This window comes from Magallana gigas, chromosome 8 (genome assembly GCF_963853765.1).
Source record: "Magallana gigas chromosome 8, xbMagGiga1.1, whole genome shotgun sequence".
In the NCBI taxonomy this organism is placed as follows: Eukaryota; Metazoa; Mollusca; class Bivalvia; order Ostreida; family Ostreidae; genus Magallana; species Magallana gigas.
The window spans coordinates 36,745,242-36,762,743 of record NC_088860.1 but is presented as its reverse complement, the minus strand read 5'-3'; the positions used below and the strand labels follow the sequence as shown (position 1 = coordinate 36,762,743).

Here is a 17,502-nt window from a genome sequence, read left to right as displayed (position 1 = left end):
TGCTTGATGACGTCAAGCTTATCAGCAATCTAGACATGTTTTGATTTAGTGATATGTAAAAGTTTAAAAATGTTATAAAGACAATTATGATTAAATGAATTAAGATTTATTTCTGAACGTTGTTAAGAAAGCTTGGCATCTAAAATTCTCTTTTCCCTGCTCCTTTTCTAATTGTAAAAACTCATTTAGTAACTCTTTTTCCTTTTTAATTTGTCCTTAATTAACATATTCTCAAATGACATTGACTTTTGATCTTATGTCATTTTGTTTGGCCAAAGTAGATGTTCCAAACCCAAGTGTTCCGACATTTCTATGATAGATAATAAAAGTTATTTATGGAAATTTAATATATTCAGGGGCAATAACTGCTATAAGTGAGCCTTCTATCCTTTCGGTGTGAAGAAATCAAAGAACCCTCAAAGTGTACTGAAGACTGGTAAAAGTATAAAATCTCTATCTTTTGTGGTTTCAGAGGAGTAGCGATAACAAGCATATCCTATTCAATGGGCGATGATTGTAAATTCTTGGAGTTTTTAAACACATTGCCATTCGGTACAATAAATTTAAATAACTAATTGCATAAAGTTTAAATTGTTTGGATTACCTTATCACAAAAAGTCACCCCGAGATAAAGAAAAAAAGAAGAAAAGAAATCATAAAAAATCATGAGCTCTTTCATCTGAAAGGTGGAGAGACCTTATAATAATAAAAAAGAACATAAAAAATATCAAAGGTCTTTCAACTGAAAGGTGGAAAAAGACCTAGTTAAGAAACTCATTGAATGCAAGAAATATAAATAACAATGAAAACGGTCTAAGGACATTCCATTCTAGTTACATTTAACATTAACTGCTGGTGGGAATGCATCATTCTGAGATAGATCCAAAATCTTCTTCCATAAATCATGTTTCAAAATGACAACTCTTTAAATCCATTTTAAGTTTCAATTCACGTTTTGGTGTCGGCATTGTAACTTTTTTTAAGCATGCGTAAAAATGCAATGTGCCTCACTGAAGTCAGCATCGCTGCTTTCCTCTCTTAGATGCTTAGAGATAGCCCAGCAGGAAGGTAATGATTTTGACAATATGGCAGCGCCCATGAATTTCAAGAAAAAGTTATTTTTTCTTACTGTGGAAAGCTGTGTCTAAATGGTTTTAAGAAATTATGATCTACAATAAACGGACATATTTGACAACAACAATAAGCCTTTCTGTGCTATTTCTTTGGCTAAAAAATCTTGTACAATTTTTTGATGACTTCACAATAGCTGGCGCTAAAAATGTATTAATCCACATGATGTTACATATAAATTTTGCACAATATTTATTGGTTTTTTATAAAGAAAATTCGTCCACCGCGTTCAATTCATATAAACATGTTTATAAATTTGAAAGATTTACGTAAATATAGTTATAAACAACACTGTCATACAGTTCAACTTAGTCAGTTACGTGACCAAATCTTGTGAAGTTCTAATACAATTATGGCGTTATTAGTAAAAATATTTGGTATTTTACTTAAATCAATTTACATGATTAAATCACTCTTTTGTAATTGATCAGTTTTCTTGCTATTTGCTGTGAAGACTTTACAAAATATGGAATTTAAAATAATACCATTACTGTAAGAAGTTTTCGTCATATCGAGATTTTATGACAGAAAACAATAAAATTTCATATAATTAAATTGACATTAATAGAATTTCCTTTTTTCATTTTTTGAAAACAGAGTGGTCAGAATTAACGAACTTTAATTCCTATGGTTTGTCACATCACTCTTAATCTACTTCTAGCCACTTAACGTTCGTCTAAGAATGATAATCCTTAACCACGACAATTTAATAACTATATGAATAAGCAAATAATACATGAAAATATAGCAAAAAACAAGACTCATAATGTGTTTAAGAATTGACAAGCCTCATTCTAAAACCAGGGCATTTGGCCTTGGGCCCATAAAGTTCTTCTTTTGGTAGAGGTTTCCATGATCTTTTATACATGCACTCCAATTGACTGCTATTTGTCCAGTAGTAAAGAAGGTAAATGCATATTTACTGTATATTTTGTGAAACCTGTCCTAAATCAAGAACTTCTGACTGTGATCCCATACAATTCTAATGAAAGATTTCCCTCTTTTTCTAACCATCCACTGAGTCTGTCTGTTAGGTGACCAATAAATGTAAACGATATTTTCAAAGAATATCTACATATTCAGAGCATAACAAAAAATCCTACCTCCAACACAAGAACCCCTGTTTATGGGACCATGTTTTTCACAATTTCTGAATAAACAAAAACATGTATTGAAGTTCTCAGTTCAATACACAGGAGCAGATGATACGCTTGCTGAATACCAATACAACAACTTTAACAATGTTGATCCAAAATATCAGCTCCTTCATAGTGGGGATTATGAGTTTTACAATCTACAATCCTCTTTCTCCAGAGAGGTAACACACCAAGTTTAGTTAAATTGATCCATTTCTTTCAAACAAGCTAAACAAGTTAAATGTTAACGAACGGAGGACAACTAATACTACATATACGTACGAAGGCGAATGCTAAAAGGTTACATAAGTGACCTTGATTAATCACCAGAAATACTTTAAAATTTTTGCTTCAAAACACCGTTGAAAAATGCAAAAATTGGTGAGAATTTTTTTCTTATCAAACAAGAAGAGAAAAAAGAAATTGTTGAATGCTTATAATGGGATTCATAAAAATGCATATGTATCCCAAAATTTCAAATTAAATACATTTTTTTATCATGAATGATACAAATGCACAATGCAAATAATAAGTAATGCAAAAACTAGTTATAGCTTTTCTCTAACATATTCAAAAAGGAAGTTAAAAGAAATATGAGCTAATATCTAATGATTTCTGCTCAATGGTCTTCATAATCTAAGGGCTTTTGAATGAGACCTTGAAAGGTTGGGCATCCACTGATGAAATTGTTGAAATTTTGTAAAACTCAGTCAATCATTATCATATTGATATCGGCATTTTTAACGAAACTGGGGTGTTAAGTGAAACATGCTGCGGTATTAACTTTCACGGATGTCCGTTTGGATGCAGTTATGATTTTACAGAACATCCTTTTTTATGATATAAAGATTGAACTTAATGTTTTCATCACCTCAAATATAAACTCAACTCTGAAGGTAAGTAACTAGATTTTTATGATTTGGTTAAACACAGCTACATATTCAAACAAACTATTAATGGTCATTCCCGACGAAAATGAAACTGCTGTAATATAAGATCATCTTTTTGTCTTTATTTGGTAAAGTTTTATTCATAATTTAGATTTTATATCTGTCTGATACTTTTTAATTATGTATACTGGCATATCTCTGCCCCTTGAGTGCAAGTTATTTTTTCTATCGAATATGTCAACATACATATAACTATGTTAGGAAGCCAGAAAATCGCAATCAAAACAGAATTATACAAAATCTAAAAAAAACCCTCAAATACATGTATTGCCAACATGTAACATCCAAGATGCAGGATGCTACTTATTTATGTCGACATGCAACTTATTTTTGTTCACATGCAAGATAAATATGTTGACATGCAACTTATTAATGTTAACATGCAACTCAGTTATGTTGACATGGACCTTATTTGTTGCATGTCAACATATTTATCTTGCAAGTCAACATAACTCAGTTGCATGTTGACATAGATGCGTAGTATGTGAACATTACTACGTTGCATATGGACATAAATAATTAGCATCTGAACATAACTAAGTTACACGTCGTCGACATAATTAAGTTGCATGTCAGAATATTTATCTTGCATGGTGGCATAAATAAGTTGCATTTCGATATAAATAAGTAGCATCTAGCATCTTGGATGTCACATGTGCGATATTTGAGATTTTTGGGGATTTTTAAAAATTCTCGTTTGATTGCAATTTTCTTGCATGTCAACATAGTTATGTTGCATGTTGACATAACTATCTTGCATGTCAACATATTTATCTTGCATTTCGACGTATTTGATAGAAAAAATAACTTGCACACAAGGGGCTGAGATATGCCACAATAATTCTGCATTGCAATTACAGCAATAATTATTGTTCTCGAAACATAAATTGACATTGTAGAATAGAAAAAGAGAGATTGAACAATGGAGTCAGCACAGGTTTGAATATTAATAACGGTATTGCTTTCAATAATTATCTTCGACGTGTAAACTATAAACTCAATCGGAAAATTGTATATTTAAAAAATACATGCAAAGATTGCTTATTCATTTAATTAATTGATGCAATAATTAAAAAGTAATAGAAAAATATCTTCAACAACATTCAACCATATCATTGATTAAAATATGTCAACTGGCCAACATTGCAATAAGTTTCGTTGATATACCGCGCTAATCAAAATATAGTTAGCATTATTTCAGAAAAGGATAACGCAAAAAATCACTATCAGTCTGAATCAAGAAAAAGTAATCTACTTCTGTTGTCTATTTAGTATATGTGGGTTTATATATATCATTACAACAAAAAGGCTGATGCCTCTGATGTCCACCAAAGCAGCAAACAGATAGAATTGAACATTCATTAAAAAGGAGAAACGGGTAATATATTTGCCAAGCACACCGATTAGAGGTCTCTAGAAGCAGAACCATAAAAAGATCGGATTAATTACATATTGTATACTAATCTCAAATAAACGTATGACCTGAAGATTAGCTTTCTGTAGTGCCATGGAACAAATTTCTAAGTCTTCATATTTATAACAAACAGTCATAAAAGCAATACTTCAATGGATATCTAACGTTGGAAATAGTTTTTAATTTGAAGCCTGTCATCAACATGTTGAATAAAAGAAATTTGATAGGACATGAAACAATAGAAAATTGTCCTCTTAAAATACTCACTACACAAAACTAATGCATACTCTTTTGCTGATTTTCCATATCTGTTTGGCTTATTTCAGGTAAACTTGTTTCTTTTTGCTGGCGTCGTCGTACTTCTGTATGTAAGTGTTACCCCAGTGAAAGCAGACCAGTGTGGTTACCACTACCACACTAATGACTACTTCACAATATACTACTCGACCTACTACAAACGATGCTATCCTATATATTATGGATACTGTTATAATACGGTAACAATGAATTCTTATTCTTATTGTGTTGTCGAAATAATAAATCATTTATGTTTGATAAACAATATCAAAATACTGAATGTTTGCGTTCAAGGCTTTGTTGATTTATTAATGATCAATAATTCATTTTATACACATATAAACAAAGCCGACATTTGTTTTTTGGAAATTCTGCCTAAACATAATCATTCAGCTTTAAAAGCTTTTAATACTGCAATATTGGTTTATGCATGTAAATTTATAATTTTGTATTTTCATTTTAATATTTCTGTGTTACAGGAGGTTTATTATTTTCGAGATACTATCTACTTTTTTCATACTGTCTTTTAACAAATTTTTATAATATTTAAGGGTACCTGCAGCCCAGCCGATGGGAAACATATGTCAAAGAGTTTATTTACCAAAAGTTAATGCAAAAAACTGCATCGTAATCGATGCAAAAATAACTGAGTTACGCATCTTCAAAGTGGCTATTTTTTCCTGCTTTGGGAAATCTAATCAAGAAAAAACAGAATTAAGCGATAACGAGGCTTTAGCGGAAATGACGTCACGAGGTCAACAGGAGGGACATTTCCTTACAAAGCTATACAAATTAAATTCGATTTTTCAGCCATAAGGATTGATATAGGTCTGATATTTTGACGTATCTAGTTATTTTAAGTATTATAGAGTTAGAAATTTGTATCCGTAATTATTTTATTACAGTCGGATTTCTTTTTAAAGGATTTTAAAATTTGCTATTCTCGTCGCCTTTGTACCAATGAATACGATATCTTAAAACGCTTGCATGGGCAGATTTATGTTCATTATTCATTTTTTGATTACATAATATCCTTTCACATACGAGTGATCCGAGACAATGACACAGGTAAACAGGTAAACTAACGAAGCCACTGCTCCAGACACACGTGTATCTGGGGTATGTATACACATGTTCCACGAGTCTGGTGAACAAAGAGAGGGTTTCACACCTCTAAACTGGTAAATTGATTTGTGTATAATTAGCTACTTAATTGTAAAAAGATAAAAAAAAAATTAGACTGTGTAAAATTAAGCATTCATAAGCTAAAACATGTGCATGTATAGTCCATCAATCAGTGATTAAAGAATCATGCATGAGACTATCATATAGTAAAACTAATGTTCGAAGTAAATGCCTTTATTGTTACTTATCTAATCACTTAAATAATGACCAAATTTACAATTCAACAATTTAAACCTTTTTTATGTGATCAAGTAATTTTTTCGGAAGTAATGACGTTGTTCTTTATAATTTCTTATTTAATAAAGTGCAACGTTCTTTCGAGCGCTATGGTCAGCAATTTTTTCGAGCAATTTTAACGCTTTAACTCCATATAGCTTAAATTGTTATACTGACAACGAACCATTATGAAATCTGAATAAACTTGAACATTTTGACACAGGATGTAAATAAATGTAAAATGAAATTCCATTATCGAATTTTTAAAAGAAAACGAGAAAGACTTAATCATGCAGCCATATTGGACTTTCGCCTTGATCCGTTTATAATCCCCTGTTTGTTTGTTAAAGAATGAATACTATTTTGATTGTTATTGGTCCGATATCAATATTATTGAATAATCGGGCGACATCATTTGTAATTTTATGCCTTATACGAGGATTAGGCCCCGCGTTACCTTTTACGAAATATGTATTATTGAATGAATATTCTTGATCAGTTAATGTCACGGAAAAATCATTCGAAAGAATGAAAATATTAACAACATGTTTCTTTTAATTGCTTTGATTAACTATAATTTTGCTACATATGCTGTACATTTATATGCAGAATGTGTTACACATTTGACTAAATTCGTGAAGCAAGCAATTTTCCGAATTCTGCATATTTGTTCGATAAAATACGGGTTTAACCTCAGGCAACAGTATATTTAGTCATCCAGGGTTGATAAGGAAATAAAACAACAGAAATATATTTTCATATATCGATAAAACAATGCAATAAAACGAACGGTTTTCATAAGATATTTCTGTTTCTCATAAAGCGGCGTTGACCCCGTGACGTTACAGTTAATTTCGCGCCAAATCGGCTTGATTCAAAACTCGTTCAGGTGTAAAATCGGGTTTTCTCCAATTATCTCGAAAACTACTTATGCGATCGCTGTAAAATTTTCAGGATGATGTTTTCACACATAGATCTCCATTATATCAAAAATTGACCGGCACTGCAGGTATCCTTTAAATTTGTTTTGTTATGATAACATTTTATTTTTAAATAAAACAAATTTATGACAAGAAAAAACTTTTCAAAAGATGTTCCTTCAAAACAAGTCTGGTGAAATATGTTAATAAAACTGTTTGTATGTTTTATTCGATATATATTACAGCTGTGTGTCTGCATCATTAAACTACAACTTGTATTTGTTTTTATCTTTAATAATCATTAAAGAAACGTTTTAAATTTGGACGACTCAGGAGGTACATGGTACAAATGCAGTGGAGAGGTTGTACTACTGTAAAATAATATCCTATAATGGCAAGTAAGTAAAATATCCAAGAGAGTTTTATATTCTATTTCAACATAACTCTCAGACTTAACTTTCAAAAATATATACGGTAGTAGAAGAAAGAATCTAATAAAAATAAAATCTAATAAAAATATATTTAAAAAGCCATTAATTTCAAAGTTATTCATTATTTCTTTCCAAGGAGATCTTCTTCTACAGGAGAATTGGTAAGAAATCAATAAAGATCTATATGTATTGAATATATATACAACCGCTTACCTTGCACCTTAGATGAAAATAAATGAGCATAGGAATGTTTATAAATAAATAAATGTACATGATAAGGCATGGTTACTTTTTGACTTAGGACACCTACAGTGCAACTACAAACAGAGACACAGGGTTATCTGAAAATGACCGAAGAAAAAGGTATAAAAATTATTGTCTTCAAAAAGAATTCCGTTGCATCATGCTGCTTAATAAACCTTTATCTTATTTTTTCTCCACCAGCTCGATTATTAGTGCCCCGCTTTGCTGGCGCCCTATAGTGATCAGTCTGTTAGTCCGTCCATCTATCTGTCCGTCCGTCTTTATGTCCTTCTGTACCTCTGTCAATCCGAGATCACTTGTCCGGAACATATCTCCTTTTTCCATTGCCTTATATGGCCCATACTTCACACAAAGAGTGCCTTTAAGTAAAGAGGGTGCAGTGACCACGAACCAATTTTCTAGGTCTAACGTTAAGGTCTTAGAAAAATATATATAAAGCCTTTCTCCGTGCCATATTTTATCTCTCCTTGATTTAATTTGGCTCAAACTTCACTCATGGAGTGGCGAGGGTAAAGTTTGTTGGTCAAGGGTCATGGTCATATCGGACAATTAAAAATCTTTTTTTTTCAGAGCGTACATGTATATACTTTCCACTTATTATATTTTGCCCACACTTCATGTAAACAGAGCTTTTGAGTAAAAGGTGTGTAGTGACCATAAATCATTTTCAAGGTCAGATTTGAAGGTCATAGCAGAACTATATAAAAAATCCTTGTCCGGCACACATTTTCTCTCTCTTTGCTCCAATCTGGCCTTTACTTCGGTAACCTGGTGCCTTTGATCAAAGGGAATACAATGACTTTGACTGATGTTTGTAGGTGAAGTATCAAGGTCATATAACTTACACAAAAATCTTTTTAAGAACATATGTATACCTGTACTTAAACATAATCTTTAGGTTTGGCTAATGGCCTTCAGTGTCCTTATGCAAAGTCAATGTGAAGGAAATAGTGAATCTCTTTTAAATCACTTTTAAACCGTAGCTTATTTCCCATTAGCCCATTTTTGTTCTGATTTAATAAAAATGTTAGTATTTAAGGGGTGATTAAAGCGATAAGAAGTTCTACATGTATGCCAGCTTGAAAATATTGAAATATAAATCAAGGTCAAAGCAAAATCCATTGTCTATAATTTAAGCGGGGCCCTTTGAGATGGTCTTTATTTCAATGTTTTCTACTTAGATTTAAAACATGTGACATTTATAAAAACATATCATTTTTGTCTACAATTGATTTAAAAAAAAATACTTTTATAGCACAATTGCTGACAAATTCTCTTCTTTACTATAATTCTACTCTGACGTCATAACATTCGATTTTCAATTGATTATTAGATTTCACCTTTAGATGGACGCTTTTTAAAAAAAATTTCCACAGTTGTTACTCTCTTTGTTCTTGATTTTCTTTAGAGATCTAGAAGTAAGTGACAAAATTAAAAAAAGAATACAGGTAAAATTAGTATATTATATCATTTTATGAGTTTTTAAGCATTAACTTTAGATTCCACTACAAAGCAAAATTTCTCATATTTATTCGTCAATTATGAATGATACAAATGTAAACAATATTTCAGAAATGATTTACTTTAAATTAAGGTATCTGATTATGCCAAAATTCTTAAGGCCTTGGGACAGAAACGCACTGAGAGAGCTTTTCAGGTAGAGAACTTAATTTACCAAAATATTTAAAAAGTGTAAATATACATGAAAGTTGTTATTGTTTTAAACAAAACAGTGTCGTTTCAATTTTGTTCTTCTTGAACTTGATAACCGATATGAATATTTTGGTAACATTTAAAAACCCAAAATATAGACCAAAAGCATCAATAATAAAAAACGAATTAAACCATTCTAGATGTAAGGTTCTCCGATCATCAGCCTCAAAGTTATATTTTCTTCATTAAAATATTATACATCCCTCAAACTCTATGAATGTAATGGAAGAAAAAGAAATTTTCTGATGGTATCCATGCATTTTACGAAGCTATTGCAATTTTGGCCACGATGGATATAAAAGAATAAATATATAAGAACAATTAGGAAAGAAAAACGTTATACCGGTGCATCGGTGGCTTGAATCCATATACTAGTACCTCTGTGTAGTAGGTCTCCGTACAACTATTAAGCCAACAGTTCGTTGAAACACCTTTCATATAAAAGTCACAAATATGAAACAATTAAAACAAAATTCCGGATAATTTAGAGCTATCGAACATTTCCGAGGATCAAAAAGAGGCAGAGAAAACAATAGAGCAAGCCTAGGTATGTAAAAGAAGTACTTTAGCATTATGATTCTTGCATTGTGACCAGACACAAACACTTTAAAGATTTTCAGGAAGAATAGAAAAAGTTTTTTAATTTATTGTTTTTCTTCTAGATCTTAGATTGGATGGTCCGGGAATGATAAATATTCGGATTTACATTGACTGAAGAACTATTTACCCTTATTAAAATAAAAAGAAATGCATCAAAATGATCAGCATTATTCTTTTTTCAAGAGAAATAGAAAGATTTGAGTTCATATATATATATATATATATATATATATATATATATATATATATATATATATATATATATATATATATATATATATATATATATATATATATATATAGCGCAAAAAGGGTCACGACTTAAAAAAGTCATCCACAGCAGAAAGTTTTAGGAGAAAACAGCTAAAGACTATTATATATGTAAGGGAGGAGTTTATGAACAAGATAAACAAGAAGATACAATATGCAACAATACAAATATAAAGCAACAACTCTTGTTGTGATATCAAACTTTCTAAGCTTCAAAAACATTTTGATATGTCAGAACTTGTTGAAATAAAGAGGAACATCAAGAAAAAATAAAAGAAAAACATGGAAAGCAAGAATACTACAGTACATGAAAGTATTAAACTAAGAAAAGTAAAAAAAGAGAAAAATTTATCAATGTTGTTTCATTCCTGGAAGAAATATATAGTGCTATGTATGACTTTTGTTTGATAGACATCATTATCAGGGACCCGAAAAACATCTTGTCTAACAGAGACAGTGCTAATATGATGTTGGAATATAACTGCGATACAAAGAAAATTCGATCAGACAGAAATTGGAAGAAATCGTTAATCTAAACAGTCAAGTACTGTTACCGGGGTAAATTTATTTTATATAAAAGATAAACCAATAGAAGTTTTGGAAGGAATTAACGAAACATTTTTGTTTCTATGCAAGCGGATGACATTAAAATGAAATATGATTTTTTAAAAATAGAAATGCCTCTTCAAAAGCAAATGATGCATGCTTGACAGACAGTGGTGCTGCGTTTTTCACTAACTTTTACGAATAAATCGATTAAACTACTTTTTCTATGGACACGTCTGATAATGCATCTTTGTTACATGTATTCAGTGCAGCTCTATCGATACTTTATGGGATTTATCACGCGACTCGCGTTCTAACATAATCTTAAGTGACATGAAAGATGGTCACATTTCCTCTGGGATCGGATTGAGGAATAATGAAGTTAACTCACACAGAACGAAATAAGATATCCATCTTCCATGCCACTTTCTAATACTACACTGTGGATTGGAAACAATGAGTAATCTGTCAAAGACTTTATGTCCTCAAATATGAAACTACCTAGAAACTGTTTAATTCTCAAACTTGCATTTCTAAACCAGAAGATCCATTTTCAATATTGGCTTTTCTATTGTGAATTATTTTAAAAGATTGATATGGTTAATTTAAAAATGCAAGAACATTTAATAAAAATTTGTAACTTCTGTTTATTCTTATATCAGAATGACCACCGTTGTCCTTATAACCAAACAATTCAGTTTTAGTTGAATAATTTTGACATTTCAAACTATGTATTCTTATAAGGTTTTCTCACGTTCCAGTTGAAAAACCTTTTGATTTCTTTATGTTTTATATTCTTCTTTTTTTTCTTTTATCTCGGGGTGAATTTTTAGAGTCTTCCGTTTCCAACAGAAGACCCTCTTGTTTTTCTTCGGTTTCTTTTTATTATTATTTTTTTTTCTGACTCCTTTTCGGTTTTATATCTCAAAAAGCTTTCATCCGATTTCAATGAAATTTTCAGCACTTTTGTAAAGTTACTGTGCCTCAAAGATGTTAAAGTTTCAGCATTTACCTCACTTCAGTTCAAATTTGGCGGCCATTTTTGATTAAAAAAAGTGATTTTGTCCGGAAGAAATCTCCGTAAACTTAAAAGATATCGCTTTGAAATTTTTATTGATGATAGAATCATTGATAGAAAATGATAGAAATTGATGATGTATCAATTCTATTATGTATTGGGGGTTTAAATTTTTATTCATCAATTTTGCTTAAAACCGGAGGAAGTTCCAATTTTTGGAAATTTTCATTTTTTTCAACAAAATAATACAATACTACAGTATTATAGAATTTGCTAAGGGTGAATTCAAATCTGAAATCTGTTTTAAAATCGGACGATGCCTTGCAGAGATAATGGGGATTAAAAATCGATTTTTTCGGAAATTTTGATTATGTGTTCTAGGTTTAAAAAATATCGTAATGTTCAAAGTGAAATTAACTCATACCAAAAATAATTCGATTTTTGTTAAGTCTTACTTTGACACGTTCGGGTTTTTTTTTGTTAGGTCATTTTTGAAATCGTAAAGGTTTTTGTTAATTCGTCCTCCGAATCATTCGGATTTTGTTAAGTCGTACCAAGAACTATTCGATTTTTTAAAAAAAATGTTTGTTTAAGTTACCATTGTTATTGGTATAAGAACTATGCTTCTTACAGGAACATCTAGATTTACTCACTCGTTGCTTTGCAACGAGCTTTGCTCTAGTTTGTTATTAGGGTAATCCAAACAATTTTGATTTTATGTAATTGGTAATTAAAAGTTATGGTATGTCTAAAAACTCCCAGAACTTCAAATGCTTGTTATTGCTACTCCTCTTAAACAATAAGAGATGGAGACTTAGAGTTTTTACCAATGTCGTCAGTACAATTAGAGGTTTTACAATGTATTTATACCGAAAGGATCTGAGGCCCCCTTCTAGCACTTAATGCCCCTGAAACGTTTTAAATTTTTATAAAATCACTTCCAACTTTTTATTATTTTTCATGGAGATCTTGGATAGAAGTGTCTACCTTGGCTAAACAGAATGACGTAAAGGTCAAAGGTCTAGGTCATTTGTAAATTTGTTAATTAATTTTCATCTTTTGAAACACAGGATTAAAGAAAGGGTTTCTATAGTTTGCTGGATTGTGCAATAAGGTATTCTATTTGGTCCGCCGGGTATCACATCAAGTCTTGCGGTTACTCAAGTGTGGAAGTCGTATTTACTGTTAACCCATTCATATTGTACAAAGATAGGTAGCATTTAGAACACGCTCTTCTATTGTTAGGTTTTCTGTTATATGCTTCTGTAAAGAATACTCATATGGCGATCACATCATTTTTGTTCAAAGTAAGTGAAAAAAATTAGAAAAGTAATTCAAAAGATATTCACAATAAAAATCGGGCAATTCTTTAAGCTGTGGCTTGAAATATAAAAAAAAAAATCAGTAAAAAATCAATTATGGCTTTGAGGTTTTCCCATTTTCTGGTACAACACATATCACAGGTACAATTATTTTTGTATCCGAGTTGATGAGTTAATGAATAATCAATGAATCGAATAGTGGATAAATAAAATTTTCCTTAAAGCGGGCTAATGGCTAGGTTAGGTAGCTCCTGGGAGCAGTTGACCACCTATTACCAAGCTAAGAGCAAGTCCTGGGACAGTTGCATCAAAGACCTGAGAAACCCTGCCATGTTGCAAATTATCCGCCATACAAACAGTTTTGTTAAGGTATTTGTCCGCCTGACGACTTGCAACCCAAAACTCTTCGAAGGGGTGAGCATAGGAAGAGTACAAGTCTAAGGTAAGCCATAACCAGGAATTGGGAAGGGGTGTACAGGGGCAACTGGGAGCATGGACAAGGAATGTGTTTTACAGAGTTATCCATAAATTCTGATACTTTTTAAAATGCCCATTACAGTTAAGAAAAAAAAAATTACAACTCAGTGGAACATATTGTATGAATATACAAGTAATACAATTTTACACCATGGAGGTAAAGGTTCCGTTCTTGTGTTTTATATAGTAGAGCAGGGAAATTTCTATGGTTTATTTGAAGGGGTTTTTTTTTCGTTTTGGAGAAACAAAAATATAGTATTTTAGACAAATTGCTATTGCATCCTATTTTACAATTCTGTTTGGTTTCTCCACACACTTCTTTCAATTAACAACTTTTATATTTAAGATTTTAAGGTTTTATTTATTAATTTAATCATTTAATAACATAAATTAAAAGATCCCCAACCAAGGTTATAAGTAATGTCACCATCTGGGCTAAGTCCTAAAAGAAATGAAACGAAAAATGACAATAATAAGCTGTCAACCATCTCAAATATCGTTAATTGAAAAACAAATTTAAAGCAGAGCAACCCGGACCTCTAAAAAAAGAGGTCGGATCAGGTGCCTAGGAGGAGTATGCATCCTCTGCCATTTGGTTGCACCCGCCGTGTGCTTATTGTCAAGACCATAAAAACGGAAGAGACCGGTGTATAAATAATGGTCTAACAATTAAGGAAAACGTCAGTCAGCATTTGTACTAATGAAACACTCTACATGCTGATTGTATGTCATTGTATCGACCATAGAACTTGCGTAAGATGATTTTAATCGAGGGTCTTGATATTCGTGTTCCAACAACCTGTTTTTAAGTAGCATGCCTCGTTTAATAAATTGTTTGTATGTAGAGCGCATAATGAAAAAGCTGAGAGACATACACCCCATAAACAGGTGAACATGGTATATTGCTACATAAGGAAAGGAAGTTGACGATGAAAAATTAAAATCATCACTTTTTCATGCAGTTGTGTTATTAGGCTACCATTAACGGCTTTTCTAGTTAAATATTCAAATATGAAACAGATGTATCGGAATCTGTGGTATCTTATATTTTAAGTTCACCGGGGTATATTGAATTACCATAAGAGTGAAAGGAACAGTTGTTAATGGAGAAAACATCATCAAAATATCTAAATGTGGAGTTGAAGGCCACAGCAAGAGATGTTTCCTTTTCTTGCGCTAGCTTTTGAATGAACTCTGCTTCATACGAATTTAAAAATAGGTAAGCAAATAAAGGAGCAAATTTTATGCCCATTGGAACACCGACTGATTGCTGGAAGACCTGGTCTCCAAAAACTACATATATGTTGTCTATCAGAAATCCAAACATCTTTTTTTATGTCGACTTTAGAGTACTTGTGTGTGGGTTTTTACCAAAACATTTTGTTAGATTTCCAATGACAAGGTAAGAAAATTTGTGAGTTCTATTTTTGTTAAAGAAACAACTGTCGATGATATTAAAAAGCCTAGATTTTCATTTGTCATGGGGAATGGTTGTGTAACATGCTTAAACATACGAAGGTTGATCCAAAAGTATATCACAGAAGCGATAAAATCGTGAAAAATCCGCTTAATGCGACAAAATAGTGTGCTTTTAGATATTCAATTCAGATTTGAAAATTTTAATGCATTATGATAAATATCTCTGAAGGTTATATATTTTGTAGAGCTTGTAGCAAGGAAAGTCGCTGCACGCTAGCGACGTCATTTCTAGATCTTTGGCGTTCTGGTAGAAAATTCGTAATTTTGTTTTTTTTTTCACAAGGTAAGTATTTACTCTTTTTGTTATCGATTGATCAGTATATTGGATAAAATTTAATCTGCTATCAGTTTGTCAAGGTCTCTTCAAGAAGTCATGAACGTAGCTGTATGATATACTAGTAGCCCATGACGTAAGAACCTATTTTTATCTTTCCTTCTGAGCCTAAATCTTTTGTATATTTAATTTATTTATTAACATAACATATGCTTTTATGAGGTATTGAAACCACGTTTAGGGTACCCTGTTCAATCGCTAGGTTGATTCCAAGGCCAATTCCAGTCATTTTCTAGTGATTTATATTCATCAAAGCAAAAATGTTTCATATTACAGTCTTTTACTTGCTCCTTCTTCCTTGGTCTAGAGACAAAAGGCATTGCGTAGATATCCGAAATGTACTGTAACATTCCCTAGTTTTTTAAAACAGTTAGAAAAAGTCTATGATATATCTGTTTTAATATATTGTGTTGTTTTGGGTTTTTTCAAATTTTGAAGATGTAATTTATTTATAGATACAAACTTTAAAAAAGACGTAAATTCACGACGCGGTGATGTTACGTATATATCATGCTATAAACATCAATATCTTATGAAGTGTTCAACGAAATTTAATTAATATTTTACTTCAAATTAGAATTTTGATATGAAAACTTTTGATGTATTATTTTATATAATACAGCGCCAGTGTGAAACGCGGTGCGTAGTGTGACATTACTTTTGATCAACCCTTATATATACAGGTTCATGTTCACTATCAGGTTCAAATTTAATGACTTATTCAACATTGCTGTTGCACTTTATGTTCATCAAAGATTAAATGTTTCAGTGCATTCATTTTTGCTTTTAGGGGTGTATGTCTGTTCTCTATTCTAATGGAGCACAGCTCAGAGAAGTGGGTTGTCTAGCACCTTTTTAAACAATAGATTGTTTAGATACTTAGATTATCCTGGGGGCACTGTGTGTTGTTGACACATTCTTCACAGTAAAGAATTCATTGAATGTTAAACTAATTGGGGTACAAATTATTTGGATTTCTTAATAACAACACACTTAAAATGTTATGAAATTGTGTTGATATAGCTTGTTATATTGACAATTTAAGAATAGATCTTTAATTTTTTAAACAAGCTTAATCATACAACTAAAATATTTTTATCTCAAAAAATATTTTTCTTCTTATAAAACAATTTTTAATCAAATACAATTTCAGTTATTCAAATCATCACGATTTTACAAATGAACGTGCATAGAAAAGCAAAGTAAAGCCATGTAATGCCGGCATTACACTAGATTTTTGGAAGTAATACATTACATTACCATTACCTGTAATGCTAAGATAGTGACTGGCATAACACATTACTAGCATTAATTTAAAAATATGTAATGCATTGCAATGCATTACTATTACATTTAGCATTACCCCAAGCCTGGTGACCTCAAAGTTAATAATTCTTTAGAGATTTTAAGTATCAACGTCTGATTCAAACCGCTTGAATTGAAATTGAAACCCAGTTTTTAAAAAAATGCAATTAATATAATGTGCGATGCAAACAAAGACAATGTTGTTACATGCCTTGTCAGCAGGGACCAGTGCATACTGATCGTGCAATCTATCTATTAACTTCTGCTTTATTGAAAACAGAAGGATAAATGGTGGCCTCTCAGTCGTTTAATACGAGGTTTTGATATGCATCTGATGCTTTTAACCCACTCTGAACTTATTTCATTTCATACAACCAGTTTTGAGGTGTTTAGGATACTTTTCTCATGCTTTTAACTACTATTTACAATTATATGATTTTGCATGTGATTGAACACACTTGTTTGCCTTTTCAGCCAGGGATGGGGTCAATTAC

At 31.3% G+C, this 17,502-nt stretch overlaps 1 long non-coding RNA gene across 1 annotated transcript; it reads left to right on the top strand.

The window, feature by feature from the left end:
* Positions 1 to 7,685: 7,685 nt before the first annotated feature.
* On the top strand, positions 7,686 to 10,418 carry LOC136270866 (uncharacterized). The gene is made up of 6 exons (XR_010708741.1): positions 7,686 to 7,841; positions 7,982 to 8,043; positions 9,353 to 9,392; positions 9,539 to 9,601; positions 10,146 to 10,204; positions 10,320 to 10,418. It is a non-coding gene; the product is annotated as an uncharacterized lncRNA (long non-coding RNA).
* Positions 10,419 to 17,502: the final 7,084 nt, after the last annotated feature.